A 26,736-nucleotide genomic window follows, 5' to 3' on the forward strand; every position below is an offset into this window, starting at 1 on the left:
ACCTCCTCCACATCTCCAAGGCCCATTATAAATTAAAAGGTGAATGAAGGATTGCAGTCCAAGGACCATGGCTATGGAATGCTCTACCCGCGGACATCCGCTCAGAAGAAAAGTATCTGGCCTTCAGGAAGAAGCTCAAGACCCATCTCCTCTGAAAACCCAGATGGACACTGGCAGCAAAAGTGCCCTGAGCTGATATAGTTTGCATATGTAGCGCTATGCAAGTTATTCATTCATTTATTAACAGTCAGACAAGCCAAGACGTCAGGGAGCCAGAGATGAGCGTAGTAGAACAGCAAGCAAGATCTGGAGCCAGAAGGAATGTCAGCCAAGCAAGTCTTTAACAGGAACACAGGAGAGCATCTCTAGAGATGTGACCAAGGCAAAGGCAGAGATCATCTGGGCTGGACAGCTTAAGTAGGCAGGACTGATGAGCAGGATATCATCAACAGGTAAGTCACTGCGGCGAGATTGACACGTCGATGGCCCCGTCACCTGGTATGGACTTAAAGGGGAAGCCCTACACCAAAAAAACGGCGTGGGGTCCCCCAAAGTCAATATCAGACCCTTATCCAAGCATGCAGCCCGGCCAGTCAGGAAAGGGGGTGGGGACGAGCGAGCGCCCCCCCTCCTGAGCCATACCAGGCCATGTGCCCTCAACATGGGGGGTGCTTTGCACGCCCCCCCACCCCAAAGCACCTTGTCCTCATGTTGATGAGGACAAGGGCCTCTTCCCGACAACCCTGGCCTTTGGTTGTCTGTGTCTGCGGGTGGGGGGCTTATCGGAATCTGGGAGCCCCCTTTAATAAGGGGGCCCCAGATACTGGCCTTCCACCCTATGTGAATGAGTATGGGGTACAATGTACCCCTACCCATTCACCTGGTGAAAAAAATGTAAAAAAAAAACACCACACAAGGGTTTAAAATTATTTATTGCACAGCTCTGGGGGTCTTCTTCTGTCTTTGGGGGTCTTCTCGCTGGACACCTCCACTATCTTCTGCTAGCTCTTTTACTAGCGGAGGAGCCCGGCTTTCTTCTTCGTCGCCGCCCGGGGGTCTTTTTACGACTTTGGGGGTCTTGTCTCCCTCTTTGGTTCTTCTTGCCGGGCCACCGCTTTCTTCCTTTAGCTCTTTTACTAGCGGTGGCCCGGTCTTCTGTCGCCGCCACCTCTTCTTCTGACTTCAGGGGTCTTGTCCCCCTCTTCAGTTCTTCTTGCCGGGTCTCCGCGCTTTCTTCCATCTCTTTACTAGTGGTGGCCTGGTCTTCTATCGCCGCCGCCTTCTCTTCTTCTTATTCTTCTTCCTTGAGATGTTGACTCGACCCTCTCTCTGGCCGCAATGACAGGGACGCGGTGTACCGCGACTTATATAGGGACATCGCCGGGTGATGTCCCCACCCATTATGATGTCACAGTCCCAGAATCCTATGGGACAGTGACATCATAAGGGGCGGGGACATCGCCATAATCAACGGCATTCTTAATCGTGAAACTATTGAGACCCCTATAATAAATACTAGGTCTCAGTTCACCACTCTTCTTCTTCCCAAAGAAGAAACCAGCACCAGCAGGAGACAAGGATTTGCGGATGAAACCTTGAGAAAGTGCATCTGCAACATACTCCCCCATGGCCCTATCCTCCAAGACCGACAAAGGGTAAACCTGGCCAGGAGGGGGTATGGCACCAGGTTGAAGGTCAAATGTGCAATCATACGACCGGTGTGGAGGCAAACTACCAGCTTGACCTTTGTGAAAAACATCGCTAAAATTGCAGTACTCCTCCAGCAGGGAGGAGAGTGAAGAGGTCCTTCTGGAAGCATGTCTTACTGTGTTGTGGAGACCAGTAGATAATCTCAGCATGGAGCCAATCAAAAGAGGGGTTGTGCCTCTGTAACCAAGGATAACTAATAACCAGCAGAAACTTAGGTGAGGAAATAACTTGGAATTGGATCATCTCATGGTGAAGAGCCCCTACGGCCATGGACAATGGAACAGTCTCATGAGTCACATGGGCAGACTGTAGAGGTCTCCTGTCAAGAGCCTCAATGGCAAGTGGAGTGTCACACAGCTGCAGCGAAATCTAGTGTTTTAATAAAAAGGCAGCATCAATGAACATGCCTGCAGCCCCAGAGTCAATTAGAGCGTGGACGACTCATTTCAAGAAAGAGTAACTGAAACCAGGGGCTTATGCTTCTGTTCTGGATAACTGGGGGCGAAACAGTGCCACCTAAGGTCTGTCCATGACAGGGTCTCAAGGTTTGGGCATTCCCTGGATGGGTAGGACAAGTGACCTGCCTGGCCACAATAAAGGCACAATCTCTCCCTCCTCTTAGGGGTTCTTTCATCCGCAGAGAGACACGTGAAGCCCGAGTTCATGGGTTCATCTTTACAGACTGACTTGGTACCAGGAGGCATGGGAGGTGAGGGAGGCAAAGGTGGGACTACAAAGCTCAAAGACAAATGTAGAGGAGGCTTCTGCAAGCGCTCCTTAAAAGGAAATCTTTCTCTGAGCCTGGCATCAATGAGGATGGCAAGCGTGATCAACTTCTCCAGCTCATTGGGTATATCTCGGGCTGCTATTTCATCCTTGATGGTATCCGAGAGACCATGAGAAAAAGCAGCCACGAGGGCCTCATTGTTCCAAGCAACCTCTGATGCCAAAGTACGGAATTCAATGGCATAATCGGCAACAGTTCTCGTACTCTAATGGACACGAGGCACTTGGCAGCAGAAGTAGAGCATGCGGGAACGTCAAATACCCTTTTAAAAGAAGCCACAAACTATGGGTAATGCAAGACAACAGGTTTTTGCGTCTCCCATAGAGTGTTTGCCCAGGCCAAGGCTCTCGCAGAAAGCAAAGATATCACGAAACCTACTTTGCTTCACCCGTGGGGAAACGCCTGGGGCAGCATCTCAAAGTATATTTCAACCTGGTTGAGAAACCCTCTGCATTAATCGCTGGGGAAGCGGAGCGGAACCAGACATACCTCTTATAGAGGTAATACTCGAGGCGGGTGCGTGCACAGAGACAGCAGCAGTAGGGATGGCCTGCGACTCAGGTTGTACCAGAGCAGCCACAGTGGGAGATTCCAGGTGAGCCATGCGACTCAAGATCCTGCTCATCCAATCTGGAAAAAATATTACCAACAAGTGGATTGACGGCATCTTCTGAATTCATGGCCTTCGCCTACTGTCAGAAACCATGAATCGAACTGAGACAGAAATACCAAAACGTCAGGGCATACCAAAACATCAAGGCAGAGATCATCTGAGCTGGATGGATTAAGTAGGCAGGACTGACGAGCAGGATATCATCAACAGGTGAGTCACTGTGGAGAGAAAGGAGCTGGCAATTAACTGACAGCTGAGTGGCCAGCTTTGAGAAGGAAGGGCTGAGTCCAGCCCTGACAATGTGTGTGAGAGCCACCCCTCCCCTCTCCTCCTGCAGCTATTAGTAGCTTAAAAAACTTTAAAAATTTTTTATTGCCAGCCCCACTTTTGTATCCGGGTATAACACTCACTGTATGTTTATGTGGAAAATGGGGCTTCTAAATATCATTTTTTGCATATCTCTTCAGAGCGGTCACATGACTCTCGGCCCCACCTAAGAGTTATAGCAGGAGGAGCTGAGGAGCCAGCACATCGGTCACATGACCTCCCAGCTGACATAAGCGGGAGACCTCAGATCCTCCTGCTGAAGCCCTGAATCATAGTAGAAGAGCGGCCAGGAGTCACGTGACCGGCCTAAAGCACTCTGCAAAAAAGTTATATAGAAGCTTAGTTCGCCACATACACTTTACTACACTGTATGGAAAAGTGGATGGAAAAAAAGGATACACTGTATCCTTTTTTCACCAGAGATGCGCCGACATGTGACTTCACCCCCCCCCCCCCCCCGGGACTGCACCACGTGCGCCTCCGCATCAGAAAACCACTCTGAATTCGACCTCAGCTGATCTCCATGCAGCAAATAAGGCCGGATACCCAGCACCACCCCCTGTGAGGATTGGCTCCCTCATCAGGCTACTTTCCATTTATAGTGCTCACACACAGCTGGCATGTCTCGTTTTGAGCATGGCCGCTATGATGTGTGCACTCTCACTAGCATATTGAAAAGGTAATGTACTCCTGAATACAGGCATTGGCAACTCCAGGCAATTTATGCCCCTGTTTTGCCGTTACAGCATACTGGTTGTGTCTGTGTATTAATCTTAATGCAATGACTAATTTCCATTCATTTTTCTCTGGCTTTTTAGACATTATTACTTTTTTGGTGCAGCCATCAGGGTGCTTCTTGTGAATGTGAACCAATGGCCAGTCCAGGGCTGCATGCTTGCTCACCTATGTTGTCCATGCGGACTCTCTCAGCCAGCATGAATCCCCTGTAAAGTTTTTATTACTTTCTCATGTTCTCATAGTGAACCCTTTATGTACCGTAAATACCTTAAAGCCAAATACTATATAGCTCATTATGTAAAACTACCTGTTCTTATGTATTACAGTGTAAACATTATGTAACTATATCTCTGTTTCAGATAAAGTCGCCCAAATGTAAACCTCCCTTGATGAAAGAAAATATATATAATTGCCAAAACATGTTGGGTTACATGCTATAAATCTTCATGGACTGACCTCAGCTTGACTCTGGCAGTACCTGGATTATTCGCTTTGGGTTTGATATATACATTTATTTATTAATTGGTTCATTAGTATACTTTGTATATTTTAACATCATTGTTTATGGCTATTTTCACAAATTTTATCATATTGTGTACTCAATAAAAGTGTCACTCTGTTGCCTTTTACTTACTTTGTTACCTCTATTTCTGCCTTAAAAGTCCAAGGGGACGACCCCTGTTGCACTTGCTGCATATCTCTTCTCTCTATATTTATGATGTTGGATGTTCCACACATTTAATTCCCATTAAACATTTTCTCTTTCAATAGTGCAAATAGCGCTGTGCCGAAAGCGCACGCCCTGCGGCTAACTGAAAAGCTCCCGATCACTACTTGCAATCATGAGCTTTCCGATTATGTGACTGCCATGACTGCCAATCACAGCGGTCACATGACCATATGCTTTAAGCTTGTGGGCCCCAATGCAAAAGTTTGCCTGGGGCCCCACTACCAGCAGCCACTTCCATTGCGCGCCAATATACTCAAAGTGGCTAAAGAATTATTATCTTTATTTACATATTGAGAGGGCAATTCAAAAGAATTCGGAATGTACAGTATGTCAAAATGTGGACAGTTTCTCCAAAATCGTTTGAATACCCTGAAACAGGGGTAGACAACCTTTGAGAGATGGCAATCTACCTGAACAACGTAAAAGAGATCAAAGATCACCAGGGTTCAGCGCCCATTATTTTTATTTTTTTAAGAAATTACCAAGTAAGGCCTAACTAAATAGTAAATATAGTATCTCACAAAAGTGAGTACACCCCTCACCTTTTTGTAAATATTTTATTATATCTTTTCATGTGACAACAATGAAGAAATTACACTTTGCTACAATGTAAAGTAGTGAGTGTACAGCTTGTATAACAGTGTAAATTGTCTGTCCCCTCAAAATAACTCAACACACAGGCATTGATGTCTAAACCGCTGCCAACAAAAGTGAGTATGCCCCTAAGTGAAAATGTCCAAATTGGGCCCAAAGTGTCACCATTATTTTCCAGCACTGCCTTAAAGTGGAATCCCACCCTAAAAAAAAAAAATTATTTATGTGCATAAAAAAAAAATATGGAGACTTTTTTTAACTCCTCTAGATGCCTGTTGCTAGGGGGTCCCTCGTAGTCTGCCCCGTTCAGCACCTGGGCTCTTGACATCACTTCCCTCCGTGCAGGAAGGGAGATCAGCTCAGCCCCCTCCCTCTTGTCAATCATCTGGGATACGTCTCAGGTCACGGCATGAGGCGCTGCTCACGCATATGCAGTGGGTGCCTGGCTGTGACACCCACAGTTACAATGCCACGCAGCTGAGCAGAGGGGGAGATGAGCGGGGCTTCGATCCCCCACATCGCTGGACCCTGGCACAGGTAAGTGTCCAACTATTAAAAGTCAGCAGCTGCAGTATTTGTAGCTGCTGACTTTTATTTTATTTTATTTTTTTAAACGGAACACCGATTTAACCTTATTGGGCATGGAGTTCACCACAACTTCACAGGTTGCCACTGGAGTCCTCTTCCACTCCTCAATGAAGACATCATGGAGCTGGTGGATGTTAGAGACCTTGCATTCCTCCACCTTCAATTTGAGGTTGTCCCACAGATACTCAATAGGGTTTAGGTCTGGAGACATGCTTGGCCAGTCCATCACCTTTACCCTCAGCTTTTTAGCAAGGCAGTGATCATCTTGGAGGTGTGTTTGGGGTCGTTATCTTGTTAGAATACTGCCCTGCAGCCCAGTTTCTGAAGGGGGAGGATCATGCTCTGCTTCAGTATATCACAGTACATTTTGGCATTCATGGTTCCCTCAATGAACTGTAGCTCCCAGTGGCGGCAGCACCGGGGAGCATGACACTCCCACCACCATGCTTGACTGTAGCGAAGACACACTTGTCTTTGTACTCCTCACACGTTTGACACCATCTTAACCAAATAAGTTTATCTTGGTCTTATCAGACTACAGGACATGGTTTCAGTAATCTATGTCCTTAGCCTGCTTGTCTTCAGCAAACTGGCTGCAGGCTTTCTTGTGTATCATCTTTAGAAGAGGCTTCCTTCTGGGACGACAGCCATGTAGACCAATTTCATGCAGTGTGTGGCGTATGGTCTGAGCTTCAACCTCTGCAGCAATGCAGACAGCACTCTATTTCCAAAAGACAACCTCTGGATATGACGCTGAGCATGTGCACTCAACTTCATTAGTCGACCATGGCGAGGGTTGTCCTGAGTGGAACCTGGCCTGTTAAACCACTGTATGGTCTTGGCCACCGCGCTACAGCTCAGTTTCAGGGTCTTGGAAATCTTCTTATAGCCTAGGCCATCTTTAGGTTGAGCAACAATTCTTTTTTTCAGATCCTCAGAGTTCCTTGCCATGAGGTGCCATGTTAAACTTCCAGTGACCAGTATGAGAAAGTGAGAGTGATAACACCCAATTTAACACAGCTGCTCCCCATTCACACCTGAGACCTTGTAACACTAATGAGTCTCATTACATGAGAGAAAATGGCTAATTGGGCCCAATTTGGACATTTTCACTTAGGGGTGTACTCACTTTTGTTACCAGCGATTTAGACATGAATGGCTGTGTGTTGAGTTATTTTGAGGGGAAAGCCAATTTACACTGTTATACAAGCTGTACAATCACTACTTTACATTGTGTAATTTATGTGTTGTCACATGAAAATATATAATAAAATATTTACAAAAATGTGAGGGGTGTACTCACTTTTGTGAGATAATGTAAGAAATATAATAAAACAAATGCCACTGTGAAAATATAAACTTACCCTACCTCAAAAATGGACAGTGTCAGTCAGTAGAGCAGTGGACAGTGTCAGTAAATGGTGTCAGTAGAGCAATGAGGGGTGTCAGTAGGGCAGAGGAGGGTGTCATTAGAGCAGTGAACAGTGTCAGTTAGGCAGAGGATGCTGTGTGGACAATATCAGTAGAGCAGTGGGTGGTGTCAGTCAGTAGAGAAGTGGACAGTGTCAGTAGAGCAGTGGTTCGGTGGCAGTAGAGCAGTGGTCAGTTTCAGTCAGTGAAACAGTGGATGTGTGAGTAGAGGAATGGATGGTGTCAGCAGGTCAGTGGACAGTGTCAGTAGAGCAGTGGATGGTGTCAGTAGGGCAGTGGACAGTGTCAGTCAGTAGAGCAGTGAACAGTGTCAGTCAGTAGAGCAGTGGACAGTGTCAGTCAGTAGGCAGTGGACAGTGTCAGCCAGTAGAGTAGTGGACAGTGTCAGTAGATCAATGGATGGTGTCAGCAGGGCAGTGGACAGTGTCAGTAGAGCAATGGATGGTGTCAGCAGGGCAGTGGACAGTGTCAGTAGAGCAGTGGATGGTGTCAGTAGTTTTTTTTTCATTAATTTTTTTTTTAACAATTTAATTTTTTCTTTTTCTTTTTGACATTTTTTTTGGCAGCCCAGCTTGGGGGCCTCTGGTGGAATAGCAGAGGTCTAAACACCCTCCTGAGGTCTCACTTTTGAGACAGAAAAAGTGATTGGAGACACAATCTTCAATCTGCATCTCTGCAGCTTCAGCTACACAGAATAAATAAACAGGAAGAGCTCTGCGCTGTCTTTCCATTCATTCACAAACTGAAGTGCAGTAAACAGAGTTTACTGAGCACAGTGAGTGATCAGTACTGATCATTCACTGTTACTTCAGAAGAAGGAGCCAATAAATGACATATTTACCTGCCCCTTCTTTTGCTCTAAATCCTAAAACATTTCTTGCAGCAGCCTGTGGGAGAGGAAGGGAAGCCCGCAGTGCTGCGGGGGTGGGGGGATGGTTTTTGGCAGAGGAGTCACAGAGGACCTGGGCAGCAGAAGTAACTTGGATAGGTTGGGCAGTATATAGAGGAGATGACCCCCTTCCATTTTCCTCCTGCAGCTGCTAGAAGTCGTCTCCTCCTCTCCCACTGGCTTTCAGCGGCTGTAGGATGAAAATGTATGGGGTCGGTTCCTGTATATGCTGCCACTTCTATCCAGTTGTAGAACCTAATGCGGCACAGATACTCCATAGGCTGACTGGATAATTGGATAATGGGATGGGCGGGATCGCCATTGCGACCTGTGACCCTGAACTATATGTCAATGTTGGGGTCCCTTCATGTCATACAGGGGTCCTCTTGCTGCCTGCACACTAAAAGACCCAGCATGTCCAGAACTCACCCCTACCCCATGCTGGCTCCTGTCACTCCAGTTAGACATTCTTTCACCTGAAGCAAAGACTCAATTTGGCATCTCCCCTTCCTGAAGAAGACAGTGTCAGAAGGGAAGAAGATTGATGTCAGTAGGGCAGAGGATGGTGTCAGTAGTATTATGCTGCGTACACACGACGGATTTGAACGTGATGACGTAAGACTGGACTAGAATAAGGAAGTTCATAGCCAGTAGCCAATAGCTGCCCTAGCGTTGGTTTGTGTCCGTCGGACTAGCATACACATGAGCGGATTTCTCTATAGGAACTGGGTCCGGCGGAGTTCTGGCGAAAAAATTTGAAACATGTTCTATTTCTAAAGTCCGTCAGATTTTTGGACAGCAAAGGTCCGATGGAGCCCACACACGATTGAATTGTCCGACAAATTTGTTCCGTTGGACCTTTGCTGTTGAAAATTTTGGTCGTGTGTGTGTGGCATTATTCTTTTATTGTTGTTTTTTTTTGTACAATTTTATTATTTTTTACAATATTATTTTTTTATTATTTATAGGAGCCCTGTTGGGGGGTTTTGGTGAAAGTTCTGCAGTTCAAACAGATCCCTAAAGTCTCCCTTTTGAGAAAGGTACTGAGAACAGATTCCCGAATCCCTTTCCGTGCAGCCTCAGCTGCACTGGACAGTGGCTTTGTACAGAGTGGCCTCCTGTTCATTCACAAACTGAAGCAATATAACCGCAGTTTACTATGCTTCAGTTATGAATGAACACAGTGAATGATCGGTACGGATCCCTCACTGTGTATTCACAAAAAGAAGGGGCTGGTAAATGATATATTTACTGAACTCTTGCTCTAGATCCAGCAGCAGCCAGTGAGAGAGGAGGGGATCTACAGTGCTGTAGATAGATGGGGGGGGGGGGGGGTAGGATTACAGGGGAAGCTGGGCAGCAGAAAGAAGAGAAACCTTTGAGAAACTTTGGGATGCAACGAAGTGCTGTCCATGATGACACTACAATTGAAATTCAGAGAAGACGAGGGTCCCATTAAAAAAACCAACATGTGTACAAGATTACATGGGGGGTGGATTTCACTGACCAAATGCTTCAGCCCTATTTGTCAATAAGGAGGTCCCGTTTATGGTACAAGAAAGTAGCAATCCATTTAATTCATTTGGCCATTTATAATGCCTACATAATTCACACCAAATCCACAGAAAGCCCTGCCACTTCCTAAAGTTCAACTTATGCCTCATACACACGATCAAACAATCCAGTGGAAAAGTCCGGCGGACTCAAGTCCACCGGACAATCCGCCCATGTGTAGGCTCCGGCGGACTTTTTTTACCCGGACTCGCATTTCGGCGGACAGTACGGCCGTGTGTGTGCCAGTCCTCCATACTTTTGAAATGAACAGACTTTTCCCGCCGGGAGCCATTTTGAGCTCGTCTCCAGGTAGCCGGGGCCAGCGAAGGAGGCGTTGCTGGCCCCGTCACCTGGTATGGACTTAAAGGGATTTTTCGGCGTAGGGGGCCCCCCCAGGTCCATGTCAGACCCTTATCTGAGCATGCTACCCGGCCGGCCAGGAAAGGGGATGGGGACGAGCGAGCGCCCCCCCCCCCTCCTGAGCCGTATCAGGCCGCGTGCCCTCAACATGGGGAGGTGCCTTGGCTTTCTTCTTCGCCGCCGCCCTTTTCTTCCGACTTCGGGGGTCTTGTCCCTCTCTTCGGGGGTCTTGTCCCCCTCTTCAGTTATTCTTGCCGGGCCACCGCGCCTTCTTCTAGCTCTTTTACAAGTGGTGGCCCGGTCTTCTGTCGCCGCTGCCGTTGTCGCCATCTTCTGTTCTTCTGTTCTTCTCTGGAGATGTTGCCTCGTCACTGTCTCCGGTCACAATGGCAGGGACGCAGCGTGCGGCGACTTATATAGGAACATCACCGGATGATGTCCCCACCCATTATGATGTCACAGTCCCAGAGGATGTGACAGCGACAGCGGCAGTGGCAACAGAAGACCGGCCACCGCTTGTAAAAGAGCTAGAAGAAGGCGCGGTGGCCCGGCAAGAAGAACCGAAGAGGGGGACAAGACCCTTGAAGAGGGGGACAAGACCCCCGAAGTCGGAAGAAGAGGGCGGCGGCAAAGAAGAAAGCCGGGCTCCTCCGCTAGTGAAAGAGCTAGCAAAAGATATTGAAGGAGTCCGGAAACGGAAGAAGACCCCCGGAGCTGTGCAATAAACTAATTTAAACCTTGTGTGTTGTGTTTTTTTTTCCACAGGTGAATGGGTAGGGGTACATTGTACCCCATACTCATTCACATAGAGTGGGGGGCCGGGATCCGAGGACCCCCTTATTAAAGGGGGCTCACGGATTCCGATAAGCCCCCTGCCCGCAGACCCCGACAACCAACGGCCAGGGTTGTCGGGAAGAGGCCCTTGTCCTCATCAACATGGAGACAAGGTGCTTTGGGGTGGGGGGCCCCAAGGCACCCCCCATGTTGAGGGCACACGGCCTGGTACGGCTCAGGAGGGGGGGGCGCTCGCTCGTCCCCACCCCCTTTCCTGGCCGGCCGGGAAGCGTGCTTGGATAAGGGTCTGATATGGACCTGGGGGGACCCCCACGCCGATTTTTCGGCGTAGGGATTCCCCTTTAAGTTCATACCAGGTGACGAGGCCAGCAACGCCTCCTTCACTGGCCCCGGCTACCTGGAGACGCGCTCAAAATGAGCGGACTTTCCTCCGCGTGTGTGGGCAAGTCTGTAATAGTCCGCCGCAAAAGTACCGTGTGTGGGCAGGTAGCTCGTTCGGAAAGTCCGAAGGACAGTCTGGCGGAAAGTCCGCCAGATAGTCTGCTACGTGTGTACGTGGCATAAGAATTTGTCACGTCCCTCATCTACCAACAACCCCCCCCCCCCCAGAACACCTTCGCTCTGATGCTGTTAGCTGACTTCATGAGCACCACTTCCTGGACAACATTCCACCATCTGAAGCAGGCCGAAGACGCCAAAAAAGATGTTGAGTATACAGCAAAAGAGGATTTCAAAAAGATACCAGCTACCATTGTCCCCAGTGCCCCTCCAAACCCGGCCTTTGCATTTGTGAATGCTTCCAACTGGCTGTTTTTTGACTATGCCTCTGCCTACCATTTGAACTGCTTCCTCTTGAACTGACCCTGGCCTGTTTTATCAACTACGCTTCTGCCTACTGCTTGGACTGCTTCCATGTGAACTGACCCTTGCCTGTTTTATCAACTACGCTTCTGCCTACCACTTGGACTGCTTGCATGCCAATTGAACCTGGCCTGTTTTATTGGCTATGCTTTAGCCTACCGCTTGTACTGATCTGTAGCCCTGCTACTGTAGTACATAGGGGTCTCACATGTGAGAGGCTCCAGAAATTTTTTTCAGGATGGGAAAAACATTTTTTTGTTGTCTCTGGGTTTCGGAATTTCTGGATTAGGATCCGAAGTCCGAAGGCTTCATAGAGATTTGGGTGGGTGAAGCCTCTACCTCTGTGCCCCTGTGCACAGGTCTTACCTGATTGGGGCCCTCAGTCTGCTGCTGACTTACTGCCATCATGCCTCTAGACCAGGGATATGCAATTAGCGGACCTGCAGCTGTTGCAAAACTACAAGTCCCATCATGCCTCTGCCTCTGGGTGTCATGCTTGTGGCTCTCAGAGTCTTGCTATGCCTCATGGAACTTGTAGTTTTGCAACAGCTGGAGGTCCGCTAATTGCATATCCCTGCTCTAGACTATGGATATAATTAGCTGTAGCAAGATGTAGTATGTTTATGAAGGGCTGGAGAGTGGTACAATAATGAGTGCAGGCAGATAACGGTGTACCAGGACCAATATTATGGCTGTGCTGGCTGTCTCTGCCTGGACAATTTCTATGGACAAACGCTTTGGCTGTGCTGACGATATCCTTGTGGTGACTATAGACAATTTTCCTTCCTGCTGCCTGGATAATTACTATTGTTGTCGCTAAGAAAACTCTGCCTGCTGCCTGGACCAATTCTCTCCTCTGTGGACATTAAAATCACAGGTATTTTTTTTTTTTTGTTACCCTTTCCTCAATAGAATTTCTTTTGAAGTGTAATTTTTGGTATATAAATGCTATGTGTTAGAAATATGAAGGGCCTTCAAAAATAATAGTTTGTCAGGAAATTAAATGTGTAATGTATGCTTGTAGAATGCCTGAATGTGCATGTTATGTGTTGGAAATATCGTAAAAATTTACAACTTTGTGTAAAAAAAAAATGCGTTTTCATTTTTTTTCCCACATTTTCCAAAAACTTCTGGAAAAAAATGAACCATTCAAAAGACTCATTATGCCTCATAGATTATAGGTTGGGGTGTTTTATTTTCCAAAATTGGGTCATTTTTTGGGCGTTTCCATTGTCCTGGTGCTCCAGGCCTTCAAAAGTGTAATAGGTGGTTGAGAAATAAGATGTGTAATTTATGCTTGTAGAACGCCTGAAGGTGCTACTTCAATGTTGGACCTCTGTATGTGGCCAGGCTGTTTAAAAGTCTCTCGCTATGTACATGCTATGTGTTGGAAATATCTTAAAAATTAACAATTTTGTGTAAAAAAAAAAAAATGCATTTTCTTTCATTATTTGTAGCTTTTTTTTTGTTTATAGTGAAAAATATAAAAACCGCAGAGGTGATCAAATATCACCAAAAGAAAGCTGTATTTGTGGGGAAAAAAAAGGACATCATTTTTTTTGTTGGGTACAGCGTCGCACGACCGCACAATCATCAGTTGAAGTGCAAAATATGGCCTGGTTAGGAAGTGGGTAAAATCAAGTGGTTATATCAAATACTTATGGTAATTTTCCTTTCCTTGCGACAATCAGGGCTGGCCCTACCATGGGTCCTGGTGGTTCCATGTGATCCAGGCAGCCGTTTAAAAGGGGTGGCAAACAGGCAGACTGCCCGAGGACCTGAGGCTCCCTCCCTGCAGCTTGCAGTGAGGACTCGCAGCTTGCACATTAGGGGCTGCCCTGCTCCCTATGATGCCACCAGCGGCATTGCTAGGGGGAGGGTGCGGGGTGGGGGTTGAACCTGGGTGACACCCGCCAGAGGGGTGACACCTGTGGGTAGCGGCACCGCTAACACTGCCCACTGCCCTACGCTGATCTGCGGACCGAGACACACACACAGCTGTGTATTCCCATCCGTGCTTTTGAGGTCTGTACACTTTCCTATATGTAGATGGACATGTGCAGAGGGGTCTATACTGATGGAGGGGGTCTGCACTGAGGGGGGTCTATACTGATGGGAGGGTCTGCACTGGGGGGTGTATACTGATGGGGGGTTGTCTATACTGATGGGAAGGGGTCTTCACTGAGGGAGGTGTCTATACTGAGGGGGGTTGTCTATACTGATGGTGGGGTCTGCACTGAGGGGGTGTCTAAACTGAGGGAGGGGGGTCTGTACTGAGGGACAGGGGGTGTCTATACTGATGGGCAGAGGTCTGCACTGATAGGGGGTGTCTATACTGTGGGAGGAGGGTCTGTACTGAGGGATAGGGGGTGTCTATACTGATGGGCAGAGGTCTGCACTGAGGGGGGGGTGTCTATACTGTTGGGGGGGTCTACACTGAGGGGGTGTCTAAACTGAGGAAGGGCTGTGTCTATACTGATGGGGGGGTTTGTACTGAGGGAGGAAGTCAGTACTTAGTGGGGGGGGGGTCTATACTGAGGGGGGAACTATGGTTGGTGGAGGGCGGGGTGACACCAATTGTTTCTGTGTCGGGTGACACCAACCCTAGTGACGCCACCTGGATGCCACTAGCATTGAGGCAGCCAGCTGTAGTAATCCACAGGGAGCAGGGGAGACGTCGGGGTCGGGAGTGCCGCTGACTTAGACCCCACCCAGATGTATGGTCGAGAGAAAGACGAGGCTGTAGGTGCAGGGGTTCAGAGTGGGAGCAGTAGCGCTGAGATCCCTGGAGCGCTGATTGTATGTGCAGCCAATCCATGGCAGCATACTACTGTATTTATGTATGCTGCCATGGTGGTGCCAGAAAAGACCAGATGAAGATGGAAGCACTGGCGAGGGAGGAGAGTGCGTAAAATCACTGGGCTGGAGACAAGTGGACTTTGGTTCCGAATTAAATCATGCTCCTGAAAAAAAAAACAATGACTGGATATGTAATCCCTTTTTTAATATCAAGCTAAGGCCTCATGCACACGAGATACTGTTAAACGCGTGTTCAGTTGCAGTTGGACACTTTTTTCAACTGCCCCTGAACTCATTCAATGTTATCCTATGTGTCCATGCACACAGTCTTGTTTTTTGCCAATTTTATGCAGTTGCGTTTAACCTTGTTTTTCCAGAAGCAAAAAAATGGGTTCAGACGCAAAAATTTCCAAGTTTCAGACGCAAAACGCGGCTAAAGCGGCAAAACGCAGCACCCGCGTTTAGCCGCGTTTTTAAAGGAACCCAATTTTTTTGGACCTGAAAACTCAGAAATATGATCTGAGAATGACATTTTGTGACCAGATTTTGGGGGCCCATATCTTGGGGCCACTTATTGCCAGGAACCCCAAATTCGGTATGCAGATACTGTGGAACTAGCACTACAACATATCCAAATTTGAGGTTCCTATCACCAAGTGACCCCTAGATAGGGGGCCCAAAATTTGGGTCGCAAAATGTCATGCACTTTTCTGCATCATAGAATGACATTTTGCGACCCGAATTTGGGGGTCCATATCTTGGGGCCACTTATTGCCAATAACCCCAAATTCGGTATGCAGACACTGTGGAACTAGCACTACAATATATCCAAATTGGAGGTTCCTATCACCAAGTGACCCCGACATAGGGGGCCCCAAAATCAGGTCCCAAAATGTCATGCACTTTTCTGCATGAGAGAATGACATTTTGACGTTGGGGTAGGTACGCAGCTGCACATACATGTTTGTGAAATATCCAACAGACATTCGCTGTCCCATCAACGGATGGGTCCAATATCGACGAGCTCTGACTCTGGACCTCTCACGAAATTTGCGACAAGGTTGCTGTCTCATCAAGAGCAACATCAGGAGTAGGGCCGCGTACACACGCGCGGACTGTTCGCCCAACTTTGTCCGTCCAACAGTTTCGGCAAACAGTCCGCTCAAAATTAGCATGGACGGACATGGCCACACACGACGAACGAACAGTTTGCTGAAACCGTGCGCGATGACGTGAACGGCATGTACGACGGGACGAAAAATACGACGTCCTATACACTGCATTAGAACTTTCGGCGTGAAAATCCTTTCTGAGCATGCGCGCAACTTTGTTTGACAAACAAGCCTACACACGAGCGGACTGTTCGCTGAAACAAGGTTTCAGCGGACAGTTTTACGGAATTTCCGAAAAACCTTGTCCGTCAAACTGTCCGCTGAAACTGTCCGCTGAAAGCCCACACACGAGCGGACTGTCCGCCCAAACACTGTTCAGCGGACAAAGTTGGGCGAACAGTCCGCGCGTGTGTACGCGGCCTAGGGGTGAGCTTTGTGTTCGAGTCGAACATACGTTCGACTCGAACATCGGCTGTTTGCCCGTTCGGTGAATTCCGAACATTATGGGCCATTCACGCCAAATTCGTGTGGCGCTCACGGCCCACAATGCACTGCGATGGCGCAGTGCATTGCTGGCTCATGATTGGCCAAGCATGCACTGTGACCCCGCATGCTTGGCCAACCACAGCGCCGGCAGCGAGGAGAGCCATGATTGGCCACAGGCATAATGCCTGTGGCCAATCATAGCTCAGGCTGTGTAGTACACGCCCCACACTATATAAGGCCGCCAGCGCGGCGGCCTTGTGAAGTGTGTTTGGCGTCTGAAGCAGTTAGTGGGTGTTCTGTGTACCTTCAACATAGTATACACCGATCGTTATCGGCCGATTTTTCGATCTTGCTCTTCTGTAGTGGTTGTTGTCTGCGTGCCCTGACCGCAGTATACACCGCTATATTCACCTCACCTATATAGCTAGCGATATATCTATCTTTTATAATAGAGCTTGCAGTCAGTGTTAGGAGCTTGTACGTGGTGTCTGCGTGCTCTGTACCCAGTACACACCGCTATATCCACCTACATAGCTCTTCTCTATTTGAGCCATCTGCCATCTGCAGGAGTTATTGGAAGTTGTGTGTGCCTCCAGCACAGCACAGTATACATCTGTATTTACCCTTTATTGCTGGTGTTCTATAATAAAGGCATCTGCAGGAGTTAGTGGGTGTTGTGTGCCTCCAGCACAATATACACCTGTATCTACCCTTTATTGCTGTTCTCTAATAGAGCCATCTGCAGGGCTTAGTGGGTGTTGTGTGCCTCCAGTACAGTATACCCCTTTATCTACCCTTTATTGCTGGTGTTCTATAATAAAGGCATCTGCAGGAGTTAGTGGGTGTTGTGTGCCTCCAGCACAATATACACTACCCAATTGCTGTTTTACCCAACTCCCTTCAGGCCATTACCATGTCTGGAAGGCCAGCAAGAAGAGACAGACAGGCGCGAGCCGATAAAAGAGGGCATGCAGGCTCTGTGTCTAGAGACAACAGTGCTGGTCGTGGACGCGGTGCATCGTCATCAGCACGTGGCCATGGGACACGCTTGTCCTTCTTTTCGGCAGCTGGACATGTCGAGCCGCAACATGCCAATGACTTGGTAGAGTGGATGACCAAGCCCTCTTCATCCTCCTCATTCTCTCTCACCCAGTCTCAGGGTACTAGCAAAGCAGCTGCCAACGCATTGTCTTCCCTCGTCTCAATGTCATCATCAGTGACTCCTTCCCTAGACACACCACGTCCTCCTGAGGAGTCTCCTGAACTCTTTGAGCACAGTGTTGGGTACATGCTCCAGGAGGATGCCCAGTGTTTTGTAGGCTCTGATGATGACACTCAGCTAGAGGAAGGCAGTAGCGTGAATGCAGAGAGAGGGGATGCTCAAGAAGGACAGCAATCTGGCAGTCATGTTCCACAAGCTGCAGCATACTGCCAGGTTTGCTACAGCGATGAAGAGGGAGGGGATGATGAGGGCACTGACTCCACGTGGGTGCCTGGTAGGAGAGAGGAGGAGGAGGAGGAGGAGGAGGAGGAGGCACATGTCCAACGAGGCAGGATGCCCTCCGGGGGCCAGCTTAGGGGCAGCACACCGACTGAATCACACCGCAGAGCTCCGCCTGTGCAGGGCGCTGCCTCTGCGCGTTATTCTAAAAGTTCTTTGGTGTGGGCCTTTTTTGAGACGAGTGCATCAGATCGCACCGCTGCTATTTGCAACATATGTCTCAAGCGTATCTCGGGTGGCCAAAACATCAGCCGCTTGGGCACCACATGCTTGACCAGACTTATGTTGACCTGCCATGCAGCTCGTTGGCAAGCGTACCTCAAAGACCCACACCAAAGAACAAAGCGGACCTCTCCTTGCTCCTCATCAGCTGGCATCTCCAACCCCACTAGACCTTCAGTCCTCTCTGAAACCTGCTCTGAGAGGAATGAAGGTGTAGAATTAGGTGTGTCACAGCCAAGTGCTTCCGGGCACTCTGCTAGCAGTACACCCACATACGATTATAGCAGGCAAATGTCCCTGCCCCAGCTGCTGGACCGGCGAAAGAAGTTCACTCCCAGCCATCCACATGCCCAGCGGTTGAATGCTAGCTTGGCTAAATTGCTAGCACTTCAACTGCTGCCTTTTCAGTTGGTAGACTCGGCCCCCTTCCGTGAGTTTGTACAATGTGCGGTTCCTCAGTGGCAGGTCCCCAAACGCCACTTTTTCTCACGGAAGGCGATTCCGGCTCTCTACCGGCATGTGGAAGGCAATGTCCTTGCCTTGCTGGACAGGGCGGTCAGCGGTAAGGTGCATATTACTGCTGACTCATGGTCCAGCAGGCATGGACAGGGACGTTACCTGTCTTTCACGGCCCATTGGGTCACTCTTCTGGCAGCTGGGAAGGATGCAGGACAAGGTGCAGTAGTGTTGGAGGTTGTTCCGCCACCACGCCTCCAAAATGCTACTATTGGTTGTGACACACCTCTCTCTCCTCCACCCCCTCCTCTTCTTCTTCCTCCATGGCCTCTTCCAGTGCTCTGTCCTCAGAACCAGCGGTGCTCCGTAGGCGTTCCAGGGGCTACGCAAGTACGCAGGCAAAACGATGCCATGTCGTGCTTGCGCTGGTTTGTTTGGGGGACAGAAGCCACACTGGGGAGCATGTTTTGTCAGCTCTGCAGGGGCAGGCCGAGAGGTGGTTGACGCCACGCCAGCTTAAGCCAGGAATGGTGGTTTGCGACAATGGCACCAACCTCCTCTCCGCCCTCCGACAGGGACAACTGACCCATGTGCCCTGTGTAGCTCACGTCCTTAACCTGGTGGTGCAGCGGTTCTTGGGCAGGTACCCCGGCTTACAGGATGTCCTGAAGCAGGCCAGGAAAGTCTGTGTGCATTTCCTGCCCAAGACCTGCCCAAGAACCGCCTTATATGTGACATGCCCACCAGGTGGAACTCAACGTTGGCCATGCTGCAGCGGCTGCACACGCAGCAGAGGGCCATCAATGAGTACCTGTGCGACTACGGCACCAGGACAGGGTCAGGGGAGCTTGGTTTTTTCTCACCACGCCAGTGGGGCATGATCAGGGATGCATGCACTGTCCTGTCACCATTTGAGGAGGCCACAAGGATGGTGAGCAGTGACAGTGCATGCATCAGTGACACTGTACCTCTTGTCCACCTCTTGGAGCATACGCTGCGTGGAATAATGGACAGGGCAATTGAGGCAGAACAGAGGCAGGAAGAGGAGGACTTCCTTGCCTCTCAAGGCCCCCTTTATCCAGACAGTGTTCCTGCTGTGCCACCCATTACACAGGAAGAGGATGAGGAGGAGGAAGAGGAGGAGGAGGATGATTACGTCAGCATGGAGGTGGAGGCTGGCACTCAGCATCAGCAGCAGCAGCAGTCTTGTAGGGATGCTTTACAGTCCCAAGAAACCCGTGGACTTGTACGTGGCTGGGAGGAGGTAGCTGCGGATCATGTTGTCCTTAGTGACCCAGAGGACTCCGGACCGAATGCCTCAGGTAACCTACGCTGCATGGCCTCCCTGATCCTTCAAAGCCTGCGGAAGGATCCTCGTATTCTTCGGATCAAGGAGAGGGACCATTACTGGCTGGCCACTCTCCTTGATCTACGGTACAAGGGTAAGGTTGCCGACCTTATCTTGCCATCGCAGAGGGAGCAGAGGATGAGACATCTCCGGGAGGCCTTGCAGAAAGGTCTGTGCAACGCGTTCCCAGAGACTGGGAGGTTACAAACTCCTGGTCCTGGACAACGTGTTGCTGAGGCATCAGTCAGAAGGAGCGGTGGAGAAGGTGGCCTTCTGACTGATGCTTTCAGACAATTTTTTAGTCCGCAGCCCCAAGGTATGATCGGTTCCAGCAACCATCGCCAGCGTCTGATTTACATGGTGCAGGAATACCTAGGGGCAAGGTCAGACTTGGACACCTTTCCCACCGAAAATCCTCTGGCTTACTGGGTCTTGAGGATGGATCACTGGCCAGAGCTTGCACAGTATGCAATTGAGCTACTGGCCTGTCCTGCATCCAGTGTTCTTTCGGAATGCACCTTCAGTGCTGTTGGTGGCTTTGTTACCGATCACAGGGTGCGCCTGTCCAGTTGATCGACTGACCTTCATCAAGATGAATCAGTCTTGGATAACCCACAGCTACCAAGCACCTGAAGCTGATGTAACCAAATAATTTTTTTTGAAATATCACATCCCTTCAAGACTGCCTATGCTGATGCTGAGTGACTGTCCTGTTATGTTGATTGTCTATCCTCTTCCTCCTCCGCTGATATGTTGGAAGAACATTTCTGGTTCTGGGTGATGCCATCAGTCCAATTTTTCTGCCCCTGTTTAACAGGGGCGTTTAATTACAATTTTTGATGCAATGCTTTGCAGCAGGGCTAATTCCTGCAATAAAACTAGAGTATATGGGAGAGGTTGCAGTGTAGTGGCACCAGCACCAGTGCCTAAGGCCCAATTTTTCTGCCCCTGTTTAACAGGGGCGTTTAATTACAATTTTTGATGCAATGCTTTGCAGCAGGGCTAATTCCTGCAATAAAACTAGAGTATATGGGAGAGGTTGCAGTGTGGTGGCACCAGCGCCTAAGGCCCAATTTTTCTGCCCCTGTTTAACAGGGGCGTTTAATTACAATTTTTGATGCAATGCTTTGCAGCAGGGCTAATTCCTGCAATAAAACTAGAGAATATGGGAGAGGTTTCAGTGTTGTGGCACCAGCACCAGTGCCTAAGGCCCAATTTTTCTGCCCCTGTTTAACAGGGGCATTTAATTACAATTTTTGATATAATATTTCACAGGAGGGCCCGTTCCTGTGCCCACCCAGAGTAACTGTGAGGACTTATAGTGTTGTGGCACCAGCACCACAACCACCAAAGGTCAATTTTTCTACCACTGTTCAACAATGGCATGTAATTACAATTCTTGATATAATCGTTCACAGCAGGGCGCTCCAGCGCCCACCAAGAGTCACTTTGAGGGCTTTCAATGTTGTGGCAAAACCAACACCTTGTTCATTTCTGCAGAGCATATAGGGCAGGCCCCTACTTTCAAACATCCAACTTACAAACATCTCCTACTTGCAAATGGAAGGAGACAACAGCAAGTGAGATGAAAAAAGATGTACGACAAAACAAATTATACAGGGGTGATAACCCTTCCCTATGTTTTCCAAAAAGCTTAAAAATAGTTTTTTGACTGGAGCTACACTTTAAAAATGTACCAGTTGAAAATTACAAACAGATTCAACTTAACACAACAAACCTACACAGTCCCTGTCTTGTTTACACCGCCTGTATACTGCTGTTCTGAGTATATAGGGCCTGGGGGCCACACGCATTTCCTTTTTTTAATATGGGTACGGGGTTCCCCTTAATATGCATACAAGACCCAAAGGGGCTGGTAATGGGCAGGGAGGGCTACCCATGCCATTTTTCTCAATGATTTTCAACCATATTGCAGGAACCAGATATAACATTAAAACCGCAAGCAGTTTTAAATGATGTTATTTCCGTTTAATGTCATTTTGTGCAGGGACTGTTCTAAACACGGGAAACACGTGGCACTTCACAGGCATACTACAGACACCCCCCAGGCACGATATTTAAAGGAATATTTCACTTTTTTTATTTCACTTTAATCGTCATTAAAATCAGTGCTCCCGCCAAAACGGCCATTTTTAAAAACATTTTAGGCATTGACCCATGTCCCCTGGGGCAGGAGCCAGGTCCCCAAACCCTTTTAGGACAGTATCTTGCATATTAGCCGTTAAAATGATCACTTTTAATTTCGAACGTTCAAATCCCATAGACTTCAATGGGGTTCTAAAGTTCGTATGAATTTGGAGTCCGTTCGAAAGTTCTGGTGCGAACCGAACCGGGGGGTGTTCGGCTCATCCCTAATCAAGAGCATTTCCTGACATATATTCAATATGGGATCCATTTCAAAATATATACCACAGAAAGAGAGGCAAAGGCAAGTGTACAACTGCTCTCTATGCTTCTGCTGCTCACTCTGATCAAAATAGCAGAAATCGTTAAAAAAAACATGCTTTGAGAGCTTGGGGAGGGTCTACATGATGTTATCTTTATAAACGCTTATAAACGCAAACGCGGCTAAACGCAGCTAATCACAGCTAAGCGTAGGGTTGCCACCTGTCCAGGATTCACCCGGACAGTTCGGGTTTGGAATCATGCGTCCGGGTTTCAGACTGCCTGAAACCCAGACACATTATTTAGATTGACTATGGCTTCCCTGCAGCTTCCACCCCCACCCCCCAAACACTCCTACCCCTCTGTGTCTGCCCACACTCCAATCCCCAGGGCTGTGCCTCAAAAATGGAAAGTTGGGGCTGGAAATTTGAAGGTGCTGACTGCCAAGGAGTGAGTGAGTGAATACACTAAGGCAAGTCAGGGTTCTCAGAGCACCCTTTACATCAGAGTTCCCCTTTACACCAGAGGCCACAGTGTTCCCCCTTACATCAGAATCTTCTCCATACATCAGAGTTCTTAATGTTCCACCTTAAATCAGGGTTCCCAGAGCACCCCTTATAACAGAGTCCCCAGAGTTATCCCTTACATCAGAGTCTGCAGAGTCCCCCCTTACAGTGAAAGGGAACTCTGTGAGTTCAGATGTAAAAGAGGAACTCTTGTGATTAACTTCATATGATTAGAAATGTTATTTAATAGCAAAATATATGTATAGTTTATACTATTAAAAAAAATTGCTGCATGGCGCTAAAAAAAACAGGCTGTATATAGTTGTGCATTAGTAACCTAAAACACACATATATATATATATATATATATATATATATATATATATATATATATATATATAGATAGATATAGATATATTTATATATATATATATATATATAGATAGATAGATAGATAGATAGATATAGAGATATAGCTAGATATATAGATAGATATAATATTGCTTGTTCATTCTCTTTTAACAGCAAGTATTTTAGGTTACTAAAGCAGAACTATATACAGCCTGTTTATGTTTACAAAGTGAAATGTAATGCTCGCTACAAAAAGAAGCATGCTTTCCATCCACAGCAGATACGTTGTTGCTGTTCTGTGATGGGAGGAGGGGGCGTCAACTCAGGCTGTGGCACTGGTCAGGTTAGCAGTCTGTCAGCGTACTGTTGGGGAGCACGCTCTGCACAGGCGCAATACGCCACGTAGGTCGGCGGTGACGCGCACGTGGGCGGATACTTTTAGCATCACACCGGACATGGACAGTGCTGCTTTGGTAAAGGACTGAAACGTGCAAAGAAAGGAGATTTTTTGTGGCGTGGACGGAGGAGTGCACTGTGAGTCCCAGTCCAGGCAAGCCTACGTAAGGAGAGTGTGCGGTATTGTAGAAAGAAGTCCAGCTTCTGGCAAGGCATGCTGGGAGTTGTAGTAAAACGTGCTTCGGCCTGACATGTAATGGGCAGGAAGCTTACCTTGGTTATGCACTTTACAGTTTCATTGATATTGAGTGATGCACGTTTTAAAAGTATATATTTGGGGGGCTTTGTTGTTGCCAATAAAATAAAAAACAGAACACTTAATTTACTGGTGGACAGGTCCAGAGACCAGGATAATTCCAGGTCCAGAGCTTAGTGGTGATTGGTAACTGTTCCAATGCCTGCTGTTCTGGGTATAAGTATAAAGCAATACATGTGCAGTTGTTCTGGGGAGAATTTATTAACACAATTGTGCCTCATCAGCAAATTTCCTAAGACTGGAGCAGGTGTGCATGACAACCAATCAGCTTCTGGCTTTCATTTTTAAAATTTGAAGTGGAATTCCAGCTTGAACCTAATTTACTCATAAAAATGTCCTCTCTCCCATCTGAACACCTATGCTGACTTGTGTAAGGATGATGTACATGCCTATTTTCAGACCACTCCAGTCCGGTCATGTGATTGCCTCCTCCTGTAGAGAGAGGGATATCACCGCTCCAGGTCTTCTCATCCAGCTTGGAAGCCCAGGTGCCGACAATGCATATAGCAATCAAAAACGGCAAGAAGATCTGGACAGCCGCACTCCAAAAAATTTTTATTTTTTTTTGCCTTTTATTCAAAAATTCTTGTGAACAAAATTACAAGCCACAGCAGGAACAGACAGGAGCTAACGTGTTTCACACTTCAATGTAGTGCTTAGTCATAGCTCACATTGACGGGTGAAACACGTTCGCTCCTGTCTGTTTTTCCTGTCTGCAAAAAAACAAACAAACGTTTTTTGAGTGCAGCTGTCCAGATCTTCTTCCTATTTTTGATTGGCTCCTCTGTGTTGGGTGGTGGCGGCTGAAGGGGAGAGGAAAGAGAGCTCCAACAGTGGGTAAACCATGGTGTGGAGACATCGCTCATAGGCTTCAATGGTCCATCCATTGTTGACACTCCCTCCTCTTCCCTGCAGCTGACAGGTGGTTGGGATCATGTGACCAGATTGGCCTGAAAATGGCAAGTACATCTTTTTTCTACAGTTTAGTGAGCATAGGTGTTAGGAGGGGGAAGGAGGCACATTTAAAAGTAGTTAATTTTCTTTTCAGTCGGCACAAGGGTTGTTACTTATGTTTACTGTGAAGTTTCTTTTGTGCTGATGCCAGTTGTCATAGTAGACATCTTCAGTCCTCTGCCACCCAGCTGTAATTAATACCAAAGGGAGTTAATGCTAGCGCTGAACCTGGGACAGGCACTGTTATGAGTGCTGACTATGCCTGCCTTTTTCACCCCTCTTCGTTCATAGAAGCTGTACTATAGCTTAAAGCGGTTGTATACCCGCTGAAGTGTTGTTTTTTTTTTTTTTTTTTTTCTCACCTGCAAAGGAAAAGGCATAATGAGCTAGTATGCACCGCATACTAGCTCATTATGAAATACTTACCTTAGAACGAGGCCCCAACATCTGGCCCGATCCATGCCATGGGAGCTGACCTGTTCCCTCTGTGTTTCTTCCAGGTATCACTGCTCCGGCACTGTGAGTGGCCGGAGCCGCGATATCGTCACTCCCGCACATGCGCGCAGGAGATTTCTTTCCAGCAGGACTTTATAGGCTTTCTTGTAGGTAAAAGTCCCAAAATGTATTACCGTATATACTCGAGTATAAGCCGAGATTTTCAGCCTCTTTTTTGAGGCTGAAAGTGCCCCCCTCGGCTTATACTCGAGTCATCGCTGTCTGCCCGCTCGATCAGCGTGTCGAGCAGACAGACAGCGGCCATTCTATTCAAAAGCCGCGCCTCCGGCTCCGCCTTCGCCTGTGATAGGCGGAACACTGAATTTCCCAGCAGCCTGTGTTCCGCCTATCACGGACATCCGCTCATCCTCGTACTACGGACGAGGATGATACGACGTCTGTGATAGGCGGAACACAGGCTGCTGGGAAATTCAGTGTTCCGCCTATCACAGGCGAAGGCGGCGGCGCAGCTTTTGAACTTTACAATGGCCGCCGACGAAGAGGGCACGGGACGGCACGGCACGGGACGGGACGGGATGGGGGCAAGGCAAGGCACGACACGGGACGGATGCAAGGAGGCAAGGCACGGCACGGGACGGAGGCAAGGCACGGGACGGAGGCTCGGGACAAAGGTAGGCTGGACACACACACACACACACACACACACACACACACACACACACACACACACACACACACACACACACACACACACACACACACACACACACACACACACACACACACACACACACACACAGGGATGGATGGATGGATGGATGGAGACACACACAGGGATGGATGGATGGATGGATGGATGGATGGAGACACACACACACAGGGATGGATGGACGGACACACAGGGATGGACGGACACACAGGGATGGACGGACACACACACAGGGATGGACAGGCATGTCTCACCCTCGGCTTATACACGAGTCAATAAGTTTGCCAGTTTTTTTGGGGGTAAATTGGGGGCCTCGGCTTATATTCGGGTCGGCCTATACTCGAGTATATACGGTATACTTTAACTCTATGAATAGAGGACGGGCAGATGAATGAAAGGTACTCCTCTTCCATTCATGGTTGGCTTTTCTCTGAATGAAGGAGCTGGGTGGGAAGGGCTGGAGGAATTTGTGAATGGAAAGACTCCCAAGTCCTATCTGCAACCACAACAAAGGAACTCAACAGAGCACAAGTAGAGTGCCATCATTACGTGATGTCCATTGCTTACTTCCTCTAGCCCCATAACCGAAGAGTCATATTTCTGTATGGACTTGGGGCTGGGGAAACAGTCTACAGAAGCCTGTGCAACTGATCATAGTTGCAATGCTGTGCAGGCTCCAATAAAAAAATCGTAATAAATGCACAATTTTTTTATTTCTATTAATGCAGGTGTTTAAATGTT

The 26,736-nt window shown here is 48.1% G+C and overlaps 1 protein-coding gene across 3 annotated transcripts in view; it reads left to right on the plus strand.

Moving 5' to 3' along the window:
- The first annotated feature begins 23,537 nt into the window (after positions 1-23,537).
- ABITRAM (actin binding transcription modulator) overlaps positions 23,538-26,736 on the plus strand; it is a 61,124-nt gene continuing 57,925 nt past the window's right edge. The window contains exon 1 of one of the 3 annotated variants that reach the window (XM_077491998.1): positions 23,538-23,698. The gene's annotated coding sequence lies outside the window, so the exon portion shown is untranslated. Of the gene's footprint in view, positions 23,725-26,736 lie in introns of all 3 variants that reach the window. The other 2 variants (XM_077492000.1, XM_077491999.1) reach the window with 2 other exon arrangements.

This window comes from Lithobates pipiens, unplaced genomic scaffold (assembly GCF_037356315.1).
Source record: "Lithobates pipiens isolate NorthernLeopardFrog02 unplaced genomic scaffold, aLitPip1_a1.2 Scaffold_19, whole genome shotgun sequence".
NCBI lineage: Eukaryota > Metazoa > Chordata > Amphibia > Anura > Ranidae > Lithobates > Lithobates pipiens.